The sequence below is a fragment of the Oncorhynchus mykiss genome, chromosome 4, assembly GCF_057628025.1.
Source record: "Oncorhynchus mykiss isolate SJ-2025 chromosome 4, ASM5762802v1, whole genome shotgun sequence".
In the NCBI taxonomy this organism is placed as follows: Eukaryota; Metazoa; Chordata; class Actinopteri; order Salmoniformes; family Salmonidae; genus Oncorhynchus; species Oncorhynchus mykiss.
In genome coordinates this window covers 57,103,298-57,123,463 of record NC_143025.1, presented here as the reverse complement: position 1 = coordinate 57,123,463, position 20,166 = coordinate 57,103,298, and the positions used below count along the sequence as shown (strand labels likewise).

Sequence of the window (20,166 nt, the reverse complement as noted above, 5' to 3'; positions counted from 1 at the left end):
AGTTTTGCACATCGAGAGACTGACATTTTTTCCCATTCCTCCTTGCAAAACAGCTCGAGCTCAGTGAGGTTGGATGGAGAGCATTTGTGAACAGCAGTTTTCAGTTCTTTCCACAGATTCTCGATTGGATTCAGGTCTGGACTTTGACTTGGCCATTCTAACACCTGGATATGTTTATTTTTGAACCATTCCATTGTAGATTTTGCTTTATGTTTAGGATAATTGTCTTGTTGAAAGACAAATCTCCGTCCCAGTCTCAGGTCTTTTGCAGACTCCATCAGGTTTTTCTTCCAGAATGGTCCTGTATTTGGCTCCATCCATCTTCCCATCAATTTTAACCATCTTCCCTGTCCCTGCTGAAGAAAAGCAGGCCCAAACCATGATGCTGCCACCACCACCATGTTTGACAGTGGGCATGGTGTGTTCAGGGTGATGAGCTGTGTTGCTTTTACGCCAAACATAACGTTTTGCATTGTTGCCAAAAAGTTCAATTTTGGTTTCATCTGACCAGAGCACCTTCTTCCACATGTTTGGTGTGTCTCCCAGGTGGCTTGTGGCAAACTTTAAACGACACTTTTTATGGATATCTTTAAGAAATGGCTTTCTTCTTGCCACTCTTCCATAAAGGCCAGATTTGTGCAATATACGACTGATTGTTGTCCTATGGGCAGAGTCTCCCACCTCAGCTGTAGATCTCTGCAGTTCATCCAGAGTGATCATGGGCCTCTTGGCTGCATCTCTGATCAGTCTTCTCCTTGTATGAGCTGAAAGTTGAGGGACGGCCAGGTCTTGGTAGATTTGCAGTGGTCTGATACTCCTTCCATTTCAATATTATCGCTTGCACAGTGCTCCTTGAGATGTTTAAAGCTTGGGAAATCTTTTTGTATCCAAATCCGGCTTTAAACCGGCTTCTTCACAACAGTATCTCGGACCTCCCTGGTGTGTTCCCTGTTCTTCATGATGCTCTCTGCGCTTTTAACGGACCTCTGAGACTATCACAGTGCAGGTGCATTTATACGGAGACTTGATTACACACAGGTGGATTGTATTTATCATCATTAGTCATTTAGGTCAACATTGGATCATTCAGAGATCCTCACTGAACTTCTGGAGAGAGTTTGCTGCACTGAAAGTAAAGGGGCTAAATAATTTTGCACGCCCAATTTTTCAGTTTTTTTATTTAAAAGTTTGAAATATCCAATAAATGTCGTTCCACTTCATGATTGTGTCCCACTTGTTGTTGATTCTTCACAAAAATACAGTTTTATATCTTTATGTTTGAAGCCTGAAATGTGGCAAAAGGTCGCAAAGTTCAAGGGGGCCGAATACTTTCGCAAGGCACTGTACCTAACCGTACGCTATGGTCACAAGACGCAGGCCTCCTAATTGTCCCTAGAATTTCTAAGCAAACAGCTGGAGGCAGGGCTTTCTCCTATAGAGCTCCATTTTTAAGGAATGGTCTGCCTACCCATGTGAGAGACGCAGACTCGGTCTCAACCTTTAAGTCTTTACTGAAGACTCATCTCTTCAGTGGGTCATATGATTGAGTGTAGTCTGGCCCAGGAGTGTGAAGGTGAACGGAAAGGCTCTGGAGCAACGAACCGCCCTTGCTGTCTCTGCCTGGCCGGTTCCCCTCTCTCCACTGGGATTCTCTGCCTCTAACCCTATTACTAGGGCTGAGTCACTGGCTTACTGGTGCGCTTTCATGCCGTCCATAGGAGGGGTGCGTCACTTGAGTGGGTTGAGTCACTGACGTGATCTTCCTGTCTGGGTTGCCCCCCTTTGTGTTGTGCTGTGGCGGAGATATTTTTGGGCTATACTCAGCCTTGTCTCAGGATGGTAAGTTGTTGAAGATATCCCTCTAGTGGTGTGGGGGCTGTGCTTTGCGCAAGTGGGTGGGGTTATATCCTTCCTTTTTGGTCCTGTCCGGGGGTATGATCGGATGGGGCCACAGTGTCTCCTGACCCCTCCTGTCTCAGCCTCCAGTATTTATGCTGCAGTAGTTTGTGTCGGGGGGCTAGGGTCAGTTTGTTATCTGTTGTACTTCTCCGGTGTCCTGTGTGAATTTAAGTATGCTCTCTCTAATTCTCTCGGAGGACCTGAGCCCTAGGACCATGCCTCAGGACTACCTGACATGACTCTTTGCTGTCCCCAGTCCACCTGGCCGTGCTGCTGCTCCAGTTTCAACTGTTCTGCCTGCGGCTATGGAATCCTGACCTGTACACCGGACGTGCTACCTGTCCCAGACCTGCTGTTTTCAACTCTCTAGAGACAGCAGGAGTGGTGGAGATACTCTTAATGATCGGCTATGAAAAGCCAACTGACATTTACTCCTGAGGTGCTGACTTGCTGCATCTATTATTATTATTATTATTATTATTATTATTATTATTAATTATTTGACCATGCCGGTCAATTATGAACATTTGAACATCTTGGCCATGTTCTGTTATAATCTCCACCCGGCACAGCCAGAAGAGGACTGGCCACCCCTCATAGCCTGGTTCCTCTAGGTTTCACCTAGGTTTTGGCCTTTCTAGGGAGTTTTTCCTAGCCACTGTGCTTCTACACCTGCATTGCTTGCTGTTTGGGGTTTTAGGCTGGGTTTCTGTACAGCACTTTGAGATATCAGCTGATGTATGAAGGGCTGTATAAATAGATTTGATATAGGACTCGTTTTACTGTTGGTATAGATACTTTTGCACCCGTTTCCTCCAGCATCTTCACCAGGTCCTTTGCTATTGTTCTGGGATTAATTTGCACTTTTGGCACCAAGGTATGTTCATCTCTAGGAGACAGAACACATTTCCTTCCTGAGCGGTATGACGGCAGCGTGGTCCCATGGTATTTATACTTGCGTACTGTTATATAAATATTCATACACATAGCTCATATTATACAGCGCTAAGCTAAATCGCCTGACTCAAGTCATTTTACGTACCCTTGCTAAAACAGGAACTAGCTCACACAGCCAGCAATAAAACTACCCCCCTAACACTATCCCCTCAGCTTTGTTGTCCCCCGACCCCAGGAAACAGACATTCCATCACATGAACACATACACCCAGCCATAAAAACTGCCCCTCTACCACAAACCCCTGACACAAACATCTCCTAGTATAAACACATCTCACGCCCCTACTGGTCAGGTGCCAAGAGCAAAGGACTTTTGCTGTGCACCAATGGGGCCCGCTCTGGCTAGAGCAAGGCCCGCCTCCAACCCTTTGTGACCAGTCAGAAGACCAAAACGACAAGACTCCACCTACTTTATTCTATGTATAAAAATTTATGTAACCTTTGTATAAGGCCTCTTTTTCACCTGACTCCTTGCCGAGTTATATGAACTAGATCCGTGCACGTAAAACTGCGGGACAAGGTATTTGACTCATTAAAACTATTTTGTTACAACTGAAATCCACTCTGTCCAGCGTCTGTGATTTGGTCTCAACTCTCCAGTATTTAAACACTAACAGTACTACTGTTTGTACAGATGAACGTGGTACCTTCAGGCGTTTGGAAGCGTGGCTTCTAAAGCCATGGCATCCCTTTTCTGTAATTTTCCAAGCTGTTTAAAGGCACAGTCAACTTAGTGTATGTGAACTTCTGACCCACTGGAATTGTGATATTATTTCACTTAAAATTGTCTGTCTAAACAATTGTTGGAAAAATGACTTGTCATGCACAAAGTAGATGTACTAACCGACTTGCCAAAACTATAGTTTGTTAACAAGAAATTTGTGGAGTGGTTGAAAAATTAGTTCTCATGACTCCAACCTAATTGTAGGTAGAGTTCGTGACTATGCATAGATTATAAACCGAGAGTAGCAGCAGCTTAAGAGGGGTCTGGGTAGCCCTTTGATTATCCGTTCAGGAACCTTATGGCTTGGGGTTAGAAGCTGTTAAGCCTTTTGGACCTTGACTAGCCGCTCCGGTACCGCTTGCCGTGCGGTAGCAGAGAGAACAGATTATGACTAGGGTGGCTGGAGTCTTTGGCAATTTTGTGCCTTTCGCTGATACCGCCTAATATAGCGGTCCTGGATGGCAGGAAGCTTGGCCATGTTGATGTACTGGGCCGTACGCATTACTCTGTCATGCCTTGCAGACAGAGGCCGGGCAGTTCCCATACCAGGCAGTGATGCAACCAATCAGGATGCTCGATGGTGCAGCTGCAGAACCTTTTGAGGATCCATGCCACATCTTTTCAGTCCCCTGAGGGGGAATTGGCTTTGTCGTGCCCTCTTCACGACTGTCTTGGTGTGTTTGGACCTTTCTAGTTTGTTGGTGATATGGACACAAAGGAACTTGAAGCTTTCCACCGGTTCCACTACAGTCCCGTGCTCGGTCCTCCTTTACCTGTAGTCCATAATCAGCTTCTTTGTCTTGATCACGTTGAGGGAGAGGTTGTTGTCCTGGCACCACACGACCAGGTCTGAGCTCCCTATAGGCTCTCTCATCGTTTTCGGTGATCAGTTCTACCACTGTTGTGTCATCTGCAAAGTTGATGATGGTGTTGGAGTCGTGCCTGGCCATGCAGTCATGAGTGAACAAGGAGTACAGAAGGGGACTGAGCAAGCACCCCTGTGGATCAGAGTGGCGGATGTGTTGTTTCCTTCCCTTACCACCTGGGGGCAGCCTGTCAGGAAGTCAAGGATCCAGTTGCAGCGAGATGTGTTTAGTTCCAGGGTCCTTAGCTTAGTAATGAGTTGAGGGCACCATGGTGTTGAACGCTGACCTGTAGTCAGTGAATAGCATTCTCACATAGGTGTTCCTTGCAGCTCTCGACCACACGACTGGACAATAATCAAGATAACTACAGCCTGCAGGACTTTGCTTTCTGGAGTGTGGTGTAAAAAAAAGCAAAAAATCTCTATTACTGACAAACTTCTCCCCATCTTTACCATTGGATCTATATGTTTTGACCATGACGGTTTACAATCTAAGCTAACGCAAAGTAATTTAGTCTCAACTTGTTCAACAGCCACACCATTCATTACCAGATTCAGCTGAAGTCTAGAATTTTAGGGAATGATTTGTACCAAATACAATGTTTTTAGTTTGAGATGTTCAGGGCCAGTTTATTACTGGCCACCCATTCCAAAACAGACTGCAACTAAACTTTGTTTATGGTTTCAGTGACTTCATTAGCTGTGGTTGCTGATGCGTATACCGTTGAATCATCAGCATACATGCACACGCGTGCTAAGTTTAATGCCAGTGGCAGGTCATTGGTAAGAAATAGATGGCCTTGAGAGCTGCCTTGAGAGCTGCCTTGTGGTACATCACACTTTGCATGCTTGACATTAGAGAAGCTTCCATTAAAGAAAACCCTTTGAGTTATTAGATATATACCTCTGAATCCACGATATGGCAGAGGTTGAGAAGCCATAACACAAACCATTCAAAAGTCCTTGTTTTTGAAAGACAGCTCCTCAGACCCGACCTTGGTCAGCAGAATCACTGGACAGATAGTAGTAGTCCCAATAACGGATGCCAACCACGCGGGATCCAAACTCACAAGGTAGCTAGCTATTAAGAAACTTTTTAATATAGTTTCAAAACTTTCCAAAACAAATCGAGATCTCCCTTTTTCCGCGTTCAACATGAAGTGACGTGAATTAAAGTGCTGCCCTACTGTGGCTGGTGAGGACACTCAGGTGAATAATAATAGGCACACAAACTGAAGACTATTTTAGTATTTTATTAACTCACCAGCCAGGCAGACCAACAAACAGTACAATACATTGCACAAGAGTATAGGCTATTTTAAGATATTTAAGAGAATGAAGGCAAACGTGTGCTGCTAATGAACAATAACTAGGCCCAATCCATTACCTTGAAACTATCCTCTTTGAACTGCCAGATCTGAATAAATGGGTTGGAAGGGTGGTGTCGATTGTCCAGCTATCAAATTGCAAGTAGTTCATATGCTAATAATCCAAATAATCTGCTTAAAAATACCTTGCACTGCTACCCTCAGCATTCATTAAGCTGTTGTAAGTCAAATATCTAGAAAAACTAATTTAAGAGGGACCATCCTACTACTCTCCTCAAAACCACTGTGTCCTACTACTCTCATTACTAATGGGAACTGTTGACACGGCTGGCTAGCTATCTTCCAAGGAGCATCTTCCAGAGTGAACAACAGTAGAAGACGGGAAAGGGGAGATGCCTTTTGGACAATCAGAGCCATACAAGCGAAATGCTGAAAGGCCCAACACCCTTCCTAAGGAGGGCTGGTTCCGACAGAGAAACAGCGATCGAAGGCAGTCGAAGGTGTTAACAAAAATAACAAATATTCCCTTACCTTTGAAGATCTTCATCAGAATGCACTCCCAGGAATCCTATTTCCACAATAAATGCTTGATTTGTTCGACAATGTCCATTATTTATGTCCAAGTAGCTACTTTTGTTAGGGCTTCGGTATACAAATCCAAACGCTCGTGCAGGTCCAGCATAATGTCGGACAAAAACTTCAAAGTTATATTACAGGTCCAGAAACATTTCAAACTAAGTATTAAATCAATTATTAGGATGTTATCATAAATCTTCAATAAAGTTCCAACCGGATAATTCCTTTGACTGTAGAGAAGCCATGGAACGCAGGTCGCCATCATGTGAATTGCACGTGACCAGCCCTTGGCTTTCTGCCAGACACCTGGCACATTCAGCTCCCATTCAGCCCCACAACACAGAAGCCTCATTCAAGTTTCTAAAGACTGTTGACATCTAGTGGAAGCCCTGGGAAGTGCAACTTCATCCATATCTCACTGTGAATTCAATAGGGGCTGGGTTGGAAAAAAAAAAAAAAAAAATTAAAATAAAAAATCAACCAACCTCAGATTTCTCACTGTTTGGATTTCTTCCGAGGTTTTTGCCTGCCATACGTGTTCTGTTATACTCACAAACATCATTCAAACAGTTTTAGAAACTTCCTAGTTTTCTATCCAATACTAATAATAATAATAATATGCATATATTAGCAACTGGGACTGAGGAGCAGGCCGTTTACTCTGGGCACCTTTCATCCAAGCTACTCAATACTGCCCCTGCAGGCATAAGAAGCAATTAACCTGTTAAGGATATGGCAGACATACACCCCCTTTGGAGAGATTGGGTACCCCTAGTAAACTGGAAAAAAAATGTCAAAAATTGCTAATATATGCAAATAAAAATTATTATTATTGGATAGAAAACACTAAAGATTCTAAAACCGTTGGAATTATGTCTAAGTATAGCAGAACTCACATTCTTCCAAACTAGTTTTTGTGGCCATGAAAGTTGGAGCAACTTTGACGTCATGGCCCCCACCCTTCCCAACCAGTTATGATTCTGGGGACACTTTCTATCTCTTCCGCTAGATGTCCTCTTTCAGTAGAGCTTTGAATCGTTCAAATCCCGCGAGAATTGACCCTATGGGAGTGAAATTAGTGCATGCCACGAGAGAATAGGCTGTGCGTATGGGCGCGAATTGGTCCCAGCCATTCCTTTGTTCCAGCACTCAGGAGAAGGGCAGACGATGGCCGATTGAATTGAAGTTTGTTTTGCGTGTCTAAAACATCATAAAGCTTGCTTCTGCACTTAGTTTGACCTGTTTAGTCGACAAATATGTAATTTTGAAGTTTTGATGCGCAACTTTTCCGGACCAGAGGACGTTTTGGGTGCATTTCAGCTGATGTTATTAGCAGTAGCTAGTACAAAGACGCAAGACTTGAAACCAAATGATGTATTGGGTAAGTATGAAGCCTTCCAGAACATTCTGAACGAAGACCATCGAAGGTAAGGGAATATTTATGCTTAAATCTGTGTTTCTGTTGACTCCAACATTACGTAGAAATGTAGCTTGGAACTGAGCGCTGTCTCAGCATATGGAATAGTGTGCGATTTCTGTAACGTTAAAAATAAATCTAACAGCGGTTGCATAAAGAAGCAGTGTATCTTTCTAACTATATGTAGAACATGTATATTTAGTCAAAGTTTATGATGTCTATTTACGTTATCTTGCTGCGCTACATAGATTTCCTGCGGGCATTTTTGAGTAATTTCTGAACGTGAACTCACTGTAAATGGACATTTATGGATATAAATGGCATATTATTGAAAAAAAAAATGTACTGTGTAACATGTCATATTACTGTCATCTGATGAAGATTTTCAAAAGGTTAGTGAGCGATTTTTTTTAATCCTGCGTTTGTTGATTGCATGTTTTGGCTATTCAAATGAGCTGTGTCTGGTGGTGGTTTTACATATATATGCGCTATGTTTTCGCCGTAAAACATTTTAGAAATCTGACTTGCTGGCTAGATGAACAAGGTGTTTCTTTCATTTGAGCTATTGGACTTGTTAATGTGTGGAGGTCAAATATTTTTAAGAATATTTTTGCGTTCCATGCGCCACCGTTTCAGCTGAACGTGGGAGGGTTGATCCCCAATTGGGAACCAGTATCGTAGACAGGTTTTAAACATACAATACCGGTCAAAAGTTTTAGAATACCTACTCATTCAAGAGGGGGGGGGGGGGGGGGGGGGGGGGGGGGTCATTGTCCTGTTGAAAAACAAATGATAGTGGGACTAAGCCCGAACTAACCAAACCAGATGGGATAGCATTCACAAACTATTGGCTGTATGCGAACGAGTGATGAATGTTTGGAACAATACTGACCGGTGTCCAAGGCTCACACCAATTGTTCACATAACAGAATGCAGCATGCAACTGAAGAGAGATTAGACAACCAATTTGCTAGTTACAGCATCAGCGGAAAGACAGAGTAGAAAGGCAGTTTGCCATTTACAGCAGCATGTCCCCTGAACAATAACGAAGAGGTAGGTGAGAAGCCTGACCACGGAGACAGGGCTGACAAAGGTGATGAAGCATACTTCATGAGCAGTAACTGAAAAATAACTGGTATTTGGAAAGTTTGAGGTGAGGGAGAAACTGTGATGGAACAAGTATTGTTAGCATTGTTAAGTGACGTTATCTTGCTAGCTGAATTGAATTCTCCATTAGCTAGCCAGAGAAATGTTGAGCAACATTAGCAAACTTAACTGAGCAAACTTAACTGATCAAATAATTGAGTTTATGGTGTGAAGATTAGCTGGCTAATAAAGTCAGACAGCTAACTTTAGCTAGCTAACGGTACAACATCAGATGAGCTAACATCAGTAATCTAACCAATTCGCTATAGTATTAACTGGTATAACGTTACAACTCCTTGCCGTTCTTTGCATTAGTTGCTTACTGGACCCTGGCAATGTGTGAAATGTTGACTAGTTAACTAGCTAACGAACTAACTACTGTCTGTGAACTCATGTTTTCCCTTTCCCTCCCAATATGTGGTTCATTTTCAAGTGGATTCAGGGATCAAGTGTAGCTGGAGCTGGGCCTGGCTTAAGCTGGATGCCACTATAGAGGTGAAAGGAACACCACACTTTCTCAATACAATGGATAAATAGGGGTATGCCAGGTGTACTCTGCCTGAAAGAGATCAATTATGACAAGGGTATCATGCTCTGCTGGCACATTGTAGAACAGATGTCCACAGGTAAAAAGTGTACAATGTAGTAACCTGCAGTGTAGCTCAAAGAAATTGCTTTTGTTGTTGTACTTCACAGTACCACTTGTGTCTGAGTGAGGGGGAATTATATATTTTTTTACTATGTAAATGTTATTTTTGCACACATGTAGCCTTGTGCACTTGATCGATGTCAATTAGTGGCCACTATAATAGAGCAAAAATAGAATGCCTGTTTGTTTAATTCGGGTACAGTACCTATGGGTGACTTCCCCTATCCAGGCCGTCCAGTGCCCCTAGCATCCATGGGGACAGAGAGCAGGTGAGTGGGAATACCAAGTGCCGAAACAATAGTGGCATCCATAAAAATAAAAAAAACTCATCAGCCCCAGAGTCGATGAGCACTAGGAGAGACTTAGATTTTTGTCCTTGTGCTGTGGGGAGACCAAAGGGTGTGGGGTTGATGGGAATTAGGTAACACCCAGTCTGACTCACCTTAGTACTGGTACCCACAAGGGACAAGGTTTTCCTAATAGAGCAGATAGCTATAAAAATGTCCTGCCCCTCCACAGTACAGAAAACGGTTATTATTCAGCCTCCGTGAGCGCTCCCAAACTGAGCCTAGTTTTTCATAACTGCATAGGCTCAGGAGTATCCAACCCACCCGTCGTAGATTCACGAGAGCTCGAGTGGCTTCGACTCCTCTCGGAAGAGCTACCTTCTGAAACCTCCGGATTCCATAGGAGGTGAACTCACCATATCGGGTGCACGAGTGTGCCTGAGACCAGACCACCTTTCACTCTTGCGTTTCCTTAGGTGTCCATCAATTTGAATGGTTAAGGCGATAAGGGAGTCAAGGTCCACCGGCAGTTCCCGAGCAGTTCCTTTACCTCAGATAATCCGTGCAGAAAAGTATCGAAATGAGACTCCGGATTCCAAGCACTCTCGGCAGCCAATGTGCTAAAGTCTACCGCATAGTCTGCCACACTACGGGAGTTGACATAAATCAAGCAGTTTGCTGGCTGCCTTTCTCCCGGATACCAGAGACAAACTTGTCTCACCTCTGCCATGAATTTCTCCAAATTACCGCAAATGGCAGATTGTTGTTCCCAAACTGCTGTAGCCCGGGAGAGTGCCATTCTCAACATTCACATAATTATATACGCTATCTTTGATTGGTCTGAAGAAAACAAAGATGGATGTAGCTCGAAAATAAGTGAGCACTGAGAACCTGGCAGGTACCAGGATTCCCCGAATATCGCTCCGGAGGTGGTAAGCAGGGTTCTCGAGGAGCCGGGATCGGCTGTACAAACAGATAGGGAAAAGTGGTAGTGGTGGCAGGCAGCCTCTGAGCTAACTCCTTGATTTGCTCCCTAATAGCCTTTATCCCATGGTCGTGGCGTTCCGTCAAGGAACTGAGCCCTTCCAAAAGGGCCCTGCAACAACTCCTGTCTCCCAATGGTGGCTCCCTGCAGGGAGACAGCGTAGTGGAGCTGGTCCAAGTCTGCAGGGTCTGTCATGGCCAGTTACAACTATCATGACACAAGGTGAGACCCAGATGCAGACACAGGAGGCAGATGGCTGGAGTCTTACAATATTTACTTATCCAATAGGGGAAGGCAAGAGAATGGTCGTGGACAGGCAAAAGGGTCAAAACCAGTTCAGTCCAAAAGGTACCGAAGGGCAGGCAGAATCAAGGTCAGGGCAGGCAGGATGATCAGGCAGGTGGGAAAGTAGTCCATAGTCAGGCAGGGGTCAAAACGTATCAAAAAGAGTATGGGGAAAAACATACTGGTTGACTTGACTAACATACAAGATGAACTGGCACAGAGAGACAGGAAACACACGGATAAATACACTGGGGAGAATAAGTGACACCTGGAGGGGGTGGAAACAATCACAAGGACAGGTGAAACAGATCAGGACGTGACAGAATACTTCTATTTATCCTACAGCTATTGTATGCAGTAATTGTCACAGCCGTCGTTCAAGGAAGACCAAGGTGCAGCATTGTGAGCGTACGTTTCCTTTTATTTAGTCAAATGTCCAACAAAACAAGAAATAACAAAAACGACTGAAGCTTACAAGGGATATAGTGCCCCTAACAAAGACAACTTCCCACAATGACAAAAGGGAAAAAGGCTGCCTAAGTATGATTCCCAATCAGAGACAACGACAGACAGCTGTCCCTGATTGAGAACCATACCCGGCCAAAACATAGAAATACAAAAACATAGAAAACAGAACATAGAATGCCCACCCAAATCACGCCCTGACCAAACCAACTAGACACATAAAAAGGCTCTAAGGTCAGGGCGTAACAGTACCCTCCCCCTCCCAAAGGTACGGACTCCGGACACAAAACCTGAACCTATAGGGGAGGGTCCGGGTGGGCATCTGCGGTGGCGCCTCTGGTGAGGGGACCCTCGCTGCGGACCCCGGACCGGAGGCCGTCGCTGGGGGCTCCGGACTGAAGTATGTCCATAATAAAACACTGCTGTCACGTGGAGCGTGTCTCTGCTCACAGAATCACACACACACAGACAGAGGAAGAGAGCACCGGGGGAGTGGTGGTAGGTTAGGGAGACACAGGATGAGAAGTAGAGGGTGTGGCAGGAGCAGATGTAACAGTACCCTTCCCTCTACGGGTGCCCCTTGGCGCCCGACCAGGCTTATCTGGGTGTGAGGTGTAGAAAGCACGTAAGAGGGAGGGGTCCAGTATATGACAACGGGGAACCCAGCAGCGCTCCTCAGGTCCGTATCCCTCCCAGTCTACCAGGTAGTGCCAGCCGCGGCCCCAACAGCACATGTCCAGAAGCTGCCGGACGGTATAGGCAGGATGGTCATCGATGAGCCGAGGGGTTGGAAGAAGGAGACAAGGGACTGGAACTGACAGGTTTGATGAGGGATACGTGGAAGGTAGGGGGGATCTTGAGAAAGGCTGGCCATTTCAGGCACACCGCTGAGGGGTTGATGAAACGGTCAATCTCAAAGGGGCCAATGATTCGGGGGGAAAGTTTATTTGATGCCACCGTCAATGGCAGGTCCTTTGATGAGAGCCATACCTTTTACCCTGGGGTGTAGACTGGGGATGAGGCCCGGTAACGGTTGGCTTGGGACTGAGTCCTGCTAGTCCTGATATCCAGATGAAAGACTGACATTGATACCCAGTGCTGAACAGAAGGATCTCCATACCTGGGATGTGAACTGGGGTCCCCTGTCAGAAACGATGTCAGTAGGAATGCCATGCAGACTAAACACATGGAACACTAGCAGGTCCAGTCTCCCAGGAGGACGGAAGCTTGGAGAGGGGAATGAAGTGAGCCGCTTTGGAAAATCTGTCAATTATGGTGAGGATGACTGAGTTATCGTTGGACGGGGGAAGTCCAGAGCTATGTGTGACATGGGGCATCTGGGTATGGGAAGAGGCTGAAGCAGGCCGGACGTAGGTTTAGAAGAGGTCTTATTCCGGGCACAGACCGAGAAGGCTGAGACAAACTCCCGGATATCTCTCTCCATGGTGGGCCACCAAAAGCGCTGATGCAGGAATGTGAGGGTCCGGTTAGTTGAGTAGAATGGGCCCACTGAAGATCAGAGCAAACTGAATCTGGAACAAACAGAGCATTTCTAAGACCATTACCAGGGTCAGGCTGGTTCTGCTGAGCCTGGCGAATGCGGGACTCGATCTCCCAGGAGACGATGCAGGTGGATGGCACATTGGCTCTGAACGAGTGTTGTCGGCATTGAACTGGCGGGAGAGGGCGTCAGGCTTGGTATTCCTAGAACCGGGGCGATAAGTGAGTATGAAGTTGAATTTCCCGAACAATACCCACCTGGCTTGTCGGGAATTCAGATGCTTGGCGGTCTGGATGTAGGATAGGTTTTTGTGGTCCGTCCACACGATGAAGGGGAGGATAGAACCTTCCAGCCAGTGACGCCATTCTTCAAGAGCTAGCTTCACTGCCAGGAGTTCCTGGTTATCGATGTAAAAATATCTTGGCAGGTGAGAGCTTACGGGAAAAGAATGCACATGGGTGGAGCTTCTGATCAGAGGGGGACCCCTGGGACAGAACAGCACCTACCCTGGTGTTGGAGGCATCACCCTCCACGATGAACTGTAGATTTAGGTCTGGATGAGTGAGGACTGGAGTGGAAGTGAGTTCCAGGAATGCTAACTCTGCTTCAGAAGTCCAGTGGAACAGAGTGAGGTGGAGGTGAGTGGTGAGCGGTGCTGCCAGATGGCTGGAGTTGCGGATGAATCTTCTGTGAAAATGTGCAAACCCCAGGAAACGCTGTAGCTGCTTCAGGTTTGAGGGCGCAGACCACTCTGTGACTACCCAGACCTTGGCGGAATCCATGCATAACCATCCCTGTGCAATAATGTAACCCAGGAAAGACACAGGAAGCATGGAACTCAAATGCATCAGCTTTAACCTTGAGTGTAGGGGGCAGTATTTTGTTGTTTGGATGAAAAACATACCCAAATTAAACTGCCTATTTCTCAGGCCCAGAAACTAGAATATGCATATAATTGTCAGATGAGGATAGAAACCACTAAAGTTTCCAAAACTGTCAAAATATTGTCTGTGAGTATAACATAACTGATATTGCAGGCGAAAACCTGAGGAAAATCCAACCCGGAAGTGTTGTTTTTCCTGAAAGCTTTGTTCCATAGCTTGCCTTCGCTCAATTTAAAGGGATGTCAACCAGATTCCTTTTGATATGACTTCCCCATGGTATGAACAGTCTTTAGACATAGTTGCAGGCTTTTATTTTGAAAAATGAGCAAGAAAGATCGCGTCATTGTATGGCTGGGTGACAGCAGAGTTTTGTATGCGCAACAGCTTGGAGCATCCATTTTTCCCCTCTCTGAAGAAGCTACATTCCGGTTGAAATATTATTGATTATATACTGTAAAAACAACCTGAGGATTCATTATAAAAAAGTTTGACATGTTTCTATGAACATTACACATACTATTTTGAATTTGTCTGCGCGATGTTGTGACCGCTCAAGTCTGTGGATTTCTGAACATAACGCGCCAAACAAGTGGAGGTATTTTGGATATAAAAATAATCTTTATGGAACAAAAGGAACATTTGTGTAACTGGGAGTCTCGTGAGTGCAAACATCCGAAGATCAAAAGGTAAGCGATTTAATTTATTGCTTTTCTGACTTGTGACCAATCTACTTGGCTGCTAGCTGTTTGTAAAATTTTGCCTACTGAGATAGATGCTTACATAAACGCTTGGTATGCTTTCGCCGAAAGGCTCTTGAAATCTGACAGACCAGGTGGACTAACAACAAGCTAAGCTGTGTTTTGCTATATTGCACTTGTGATTTCATGAAAATGAAATATTCTTAGTAATTTCATTTGAATTTGGCGCACTGCAATTCAGCGGTGGTTGACGAAAATGATCCCGCTACCGGAATGGGTGAATCAAGAAGTTAACAAAAAACGTATTCTCCAACTACCGATGGAGAACGTGTTGCTGATGAGCCTCAGAGTCCTTCGAAAAAAATCAGAATGTCATCCAAATAGACAAAAACGAAGCATCCAATCACATCGCTGGGTACATCATTGACTAGGCTCTGGAAAACAGCACTCGTAAGGCTGAGGCAGCAGCAACAGGGCGTGGTGTTTGCTGAACGATTATGTGGAGACAGATTCTTTCCTGGTGATTCCCAGAGAGATGCAGGATTAAAGGGACAGTTCACAGACACGGGCAAGGAGCTGAGCATTGGCATCGAGGGGTGAATCGAGTGGAACAGAGTCCATGTCCAACTGGATAACATCATCTCAGTCCAGGAAACTCGTCAGTGCCCGAGGAAAAGCCTGGCTTTGCCACACAGGGGTGCGGCAGGGACTGGGGAGATGGGCTGGCGATTTGTCTCAACAGTATCCCCCCAACTGCTGAGCCATCTTCCTTTAATGGTTGCAGGGAACAAATGGAGACGAAGTGACCAACCTGGCCACAGTATAGGCAGCTCCTAGTGCTGATTCGCCGCTACCTCTCCTCAACTGAAAGACAGGCCCGGCCGAGCTGCATGGGTTCAGGAAGGGACTTAGGAAGGGAGGCAGTTGGAGGAGGACCAAGCAAAGAAGCAGATGTCGTGATGGGGCATGCAACCCTACCTGCCCTCTCCCTCCGACTCTCACGGAAACGGTTGTTGATGCGGATGGCGAGGGAGATGAGCTCTTCGAGTCCATCCGGCTCATCCCTGAACACCAACTAATCCTTGATGGTCTTAGTGAGAGCTTGCTGAAATGCTCGAATGAGGTCCTTCAGGTAGCATCTCTGTGGTGAGGGTGCGAAACTCGATCGCCATATCAGCGACACTATGGGAGCCTTGACGGAAGGACAGGAGTTGTTTAGCGGCTTCCCTACAGCAAACAGCATGGTCGAAGACTCTCCTCAGTGAAGCTGGAGTAGGAGGAGCAGATGTGGGACTGTCGGAAGCTGCCGATCAGGAAGGAAATCTTGGCCCGTTCACTAGCATAAGCGTAAGGCTGTTACTCGTATACTAATGAGCATTGTACCAAAAAGGCCTTGCAAGCTCTGAGGTTGCCATTGTAACGCTCGGGGGTCGGAACAAACGGCTCACGGGACAGAGAAGAGGGACTCGGGGCTGGTTGCAAGCTCTGGGTGAAGGTTCAGCCCTGCAGGTCCGAAAGGCTCCGTGAAATCTCCTTGACGTGCTCCAGAAGTGTTTTCAGGACTTGGTCATGCTGCTCGAGCTGGGTGCCTTGAGTGGCGAGGGTTTGGTGGAGAGAATCTGAGTGCTGGCCTAGATTTAAACCCAGATCGTACTATCACGTGGAGCAGAACTGGTGAACCCAAGAGCAAGCTTGGACGAGGAGACTGGGATAAGGTAACCAAGGTATTTATTGAAAGACAGGGGGAAGACGGGGTGCAGGCCAGGGGAAGCTCAGGCGGGTTTCAGGAAGCCAGGTGCAGAGGCTGAGGCTGGAGCAAGGGGAGTTGGGATTGGGAAAGCAGGTCCGCAGAAGAATCCAAGGACGCAGTGGGGTGGGGGGGTCCAGGACAGAGTAGCAGGACTGCCGAGACATGGGACTGGAGACAGGTGCCAAAGTAAGAGTGGGCAGAACTATAGCGGAGAGGACAACGGCGTCAGGTAAGGGAAAACAGGCATAACACAAAAACAGGATCTAAGCAGGAACAAACTGTTAAAAAACGCAGACTGACTGAGCAGAGATTACAATCTGGCAGCGTGGAAGTGGCAGGGCTGAGTATTTGTAGAAGTCTTGATTATGGAACAGGTTGCAGCAGGTGGGGATCTGCCTCCAACACACCCGTCTCCACCCACACAATCACACACAGAGGAAGAGAGCACTGGGGGAGTGGCGTCAGGTTAGGGAGACAGGATGAGAAGTAGAGGGCATAGCAGGAGCAGATTTAGCAACTGCTCTGCCTTAACACTATCAACAAGGCAGGTCCTACAGGCTCTAGTTGTCGCACCTTGACTACTGTTCAGTCGTGTGGCCAGGTGCCACAAAGGACTTAGGACAATGGCAACTGGCTCAGAACAGGGAAGCACGGCTGGCACTTGGATGTACACAGAGCTAATATTAATAACATGCATGTCAATCTCTCCTGGCTCAATTTGGAGGAGAGATTGACTTCATCACTAATTGTATTTCTGAGAGGTATTGACATGTTTAATGCACAGAGATGTCTGTCTAAACTACTGGCACACAGCTTGGACACCCATGCATACCCCACAAGACATGCCACAAGAGGTCTCTTCACAGTCCAAGTCCAGAACAGACTATGGGAGGCGCACAGTACTACATACAGCCATGACTACATGGAACTCCATTCTACATCAAGTAACTGATGCAAGCAGTAAAATTAGATTTAATAAACAGATAAAAAAAAACAGGGGACTGTGAAGCAACAAACATACCGCATATGGGGATCCATATTAAATACAAATAGTCAATAATCATTGACATCCAACTCCCACATTACTGATCCAGTGTTGATGATTCATTCACTTCACTTCCAATGACAACCCCCCCCAAAAAAACTTTTATTATAATAATACTGTGCAAGCTATCAGAGGGAGGCCCCCATTCCCCTGCTAATTAGTGAACTCACCCACGAACAGATTGATCGCTGACCTCGGCAGCGATATAAATCCAAACTATGCCAAAAGCAAAAAAAACAGCAGAAATTGCAATAGATGATAGACTCCAATTAAGTCCTCTTGATGTACGTAAAGTCAAATTAAAATTATTGTTTTAATGAATAGCTCGACTGGTGTAGGTATTCTCCATCTGTTGGTGTGCAACACTTGCATAACAAGTTAGCTATATTTTCAGCACCAACCACTGTTCACCTCCTACTGATTGCGCTGCGGTTGCCACCAGTTGTTTTTTTAAATGTAAAAATGTAACCTTAATTTAACTAGGCAATTCTTATTTACAATCCTGGCCTACCCCGGCCAAACCCGGATGATGCTGGGCCAATTGTGCGCCTCCCTATGGCACTCGCAATCATGATACAGCTGGTATTTGAACCAGGGACTGTAGTAATGCCTCTTACACTGAGATGCAGTGCCTTAGACTGCTGCACCACTCGGGAGCCATGATGTGTGTGTATATATATATATATACACACACACACACACTTTTGGTAGATGTGGAAAGGTATACAAATTATTTGTTGCAAGTTGGGGAAGGGGGGTGTCACCTAGCTTGGCTATTAGACAATTATTTAGTAAAGGTTGAATAGTCTATTGTTTAGCTAATAGCCCATCCTAGTAACATTGTCAGCAGAATTCACAGCCTGCTACGCTTGTGAAAAACTAATAATACTTTGTCCCCTTTCCAATTGATAGTGTTTAACCACAATTGGCCCCAACCAATTAATACATTTGGGCACAGTCGATAGCGTACTGGACTTTGGGCTAGAATGTTGAGGTTTCGAAACCTGCTCACTGCTTGTTTCATTACATTATTATGCCGGTCTCAGAGCAAATAGCCTGGATTGTTACTCCCATCTCGTTCCTCGCCCTCTTCCACACGTCATTATCCGCTTGAGTGGCGTGCTGGCAGCATATGGCAGCATCTTCAGTTGTGCGTCAAGAATTCAGCATAGCACGTTTGTATGAAGGTAAGGTTATTCACAGGCAAATAGTAATATTATCCAAACGGCTCTGGTGACAAACAAACTTTGCTGCCCTGATTTCAATCGTTGACATGGCTGGGAGAACCTCCTCAGATTAATGCAGATGAAGGGAGTTAGATATGCATAGGAAGTGTAGTGTACTGTTTTTCTCCTGTATATATGAATTACAAATCAGCCTTTACTTAAAGTGTTTCTAGTCTATTGCATAGTTACAATGTGTAATCATTGATGTCCCAGGAGCGGTAAACACTGTTGAAATGTATAATTGTAATACATACATGCAGACACAGAATCATTCAAAGAATGGAGTTTGATACACCTGGTATTGGATATGCTTTTTCATAAATTAACTTTACGACAGAAAAATATGCACAATCATTTGTCTCTACATTATCTAACATATTCCTCTCAATTGTACATTTTTTGCTTGACTCACTATGACGTTATAATTACTTACATTTGCTTCCACTAATGTTTTTGGTCAGACATCTTTGCTGAAAAAAGTCCCCAGCGACGGGTGGCATAACGTCAAATTCGTCATTGGAACCACTCGATATGATTGGTCATACAAAAACCTTTGGACCCAAATGCATAATGAGTGCTCCAACTCCCCTTTGCGGTGGATTCGAGCAATGAAACCGTGACACTGGGTACCTCTAACTTTTAAAGGAGGAACCACTGTACATCACATCAGTCACTGGCTTTATTAATAAGTCCAGAGGAAGTCGTCCCCACAGTGACTGTGCGTACATTTCCCAACCAGAAGCCATGGATTACAGGCAGCATTCGCACTGAGCAAAAGGGTAGAGTTACCACTTTCAAGGAGCGGGACTCTAACTCAGAAATGTTTAAGAAATCTTGCTAAGCCCTCCGACGAACCATCAAACAGGCAAAGGGTCAATACAGAACTAAGATCAAATCTTATTCCACCGGCTCCGATGCACATCGGATGTGGCAGGGCTTGTAAACTATAACTGTAACAACATGTTTCATGCAGAACATCATTGTCTCTGTGCCCAAGAACACCAAGGAAGCCTGCCTAAATGACTACAGACCTCACGTCTGTAGCCATGAAATGCTTTGAAAGGCTGGTCATGGCTCACATAACCATTATCCCAGAAACCTTAGACCCACTTCAATTTGCATACCGCACCAACAGATCCACAAAAGGCACACCTGTGTGAGACTGCTATTCATTGACTACAGCTCAGCGTTCAACACCATAGTGCCCTCAAAGCTCCTCACTAAGCTCAGGACCCTGGAACTAAACACCTCCCTCTGCAACTGGATCCTGGACTTCCTGACAGGCCGCCCCTAGGTGGAATGGGTAGGTAACACATCCACCACGCTGATCCTCAACATGGGGGCCCATCAGGGTTGCATGCTCAGTTCTCTCCTGTACTCCCTGTTTGCTCATGACTGCATGGCCAGGCACGACTCCAACACCATCATTAAGTTTACTGATGCCACAACAATGAGACAGCCTATAGGGAGGTCAGAGAC

The 20,166-nt window shown here is 45.5% G+C and overlaps 1 protein-coding gene across 2 annotated transcripts in view; it reads left to right on the top strand.

Moving 5' to 3' along the window:
- The first annotated feature begins 7,434 nt into the window (after positions 1–7,434).
- LOC110522014 (hippocalcin-like protein 1) overlaps positions 7,435–20,166 on the top strand; it is a 66,265-nt gene continuing 53,533 nt past the window's right edge. Inside the window, exon 1 of one of the 2 annotated variants that reach the window (XM_090232312.1) lies at positions 7,435–7,730. The gene's annotated coding sequence lies outside the window, so the exon portion shown is untranslated. Of the gene's footprint in view, positions 7,777–20,166 lie in introns of both variants that reach the window. The other variant, XM_090232311.1, reaches the window with a different exon arrangement.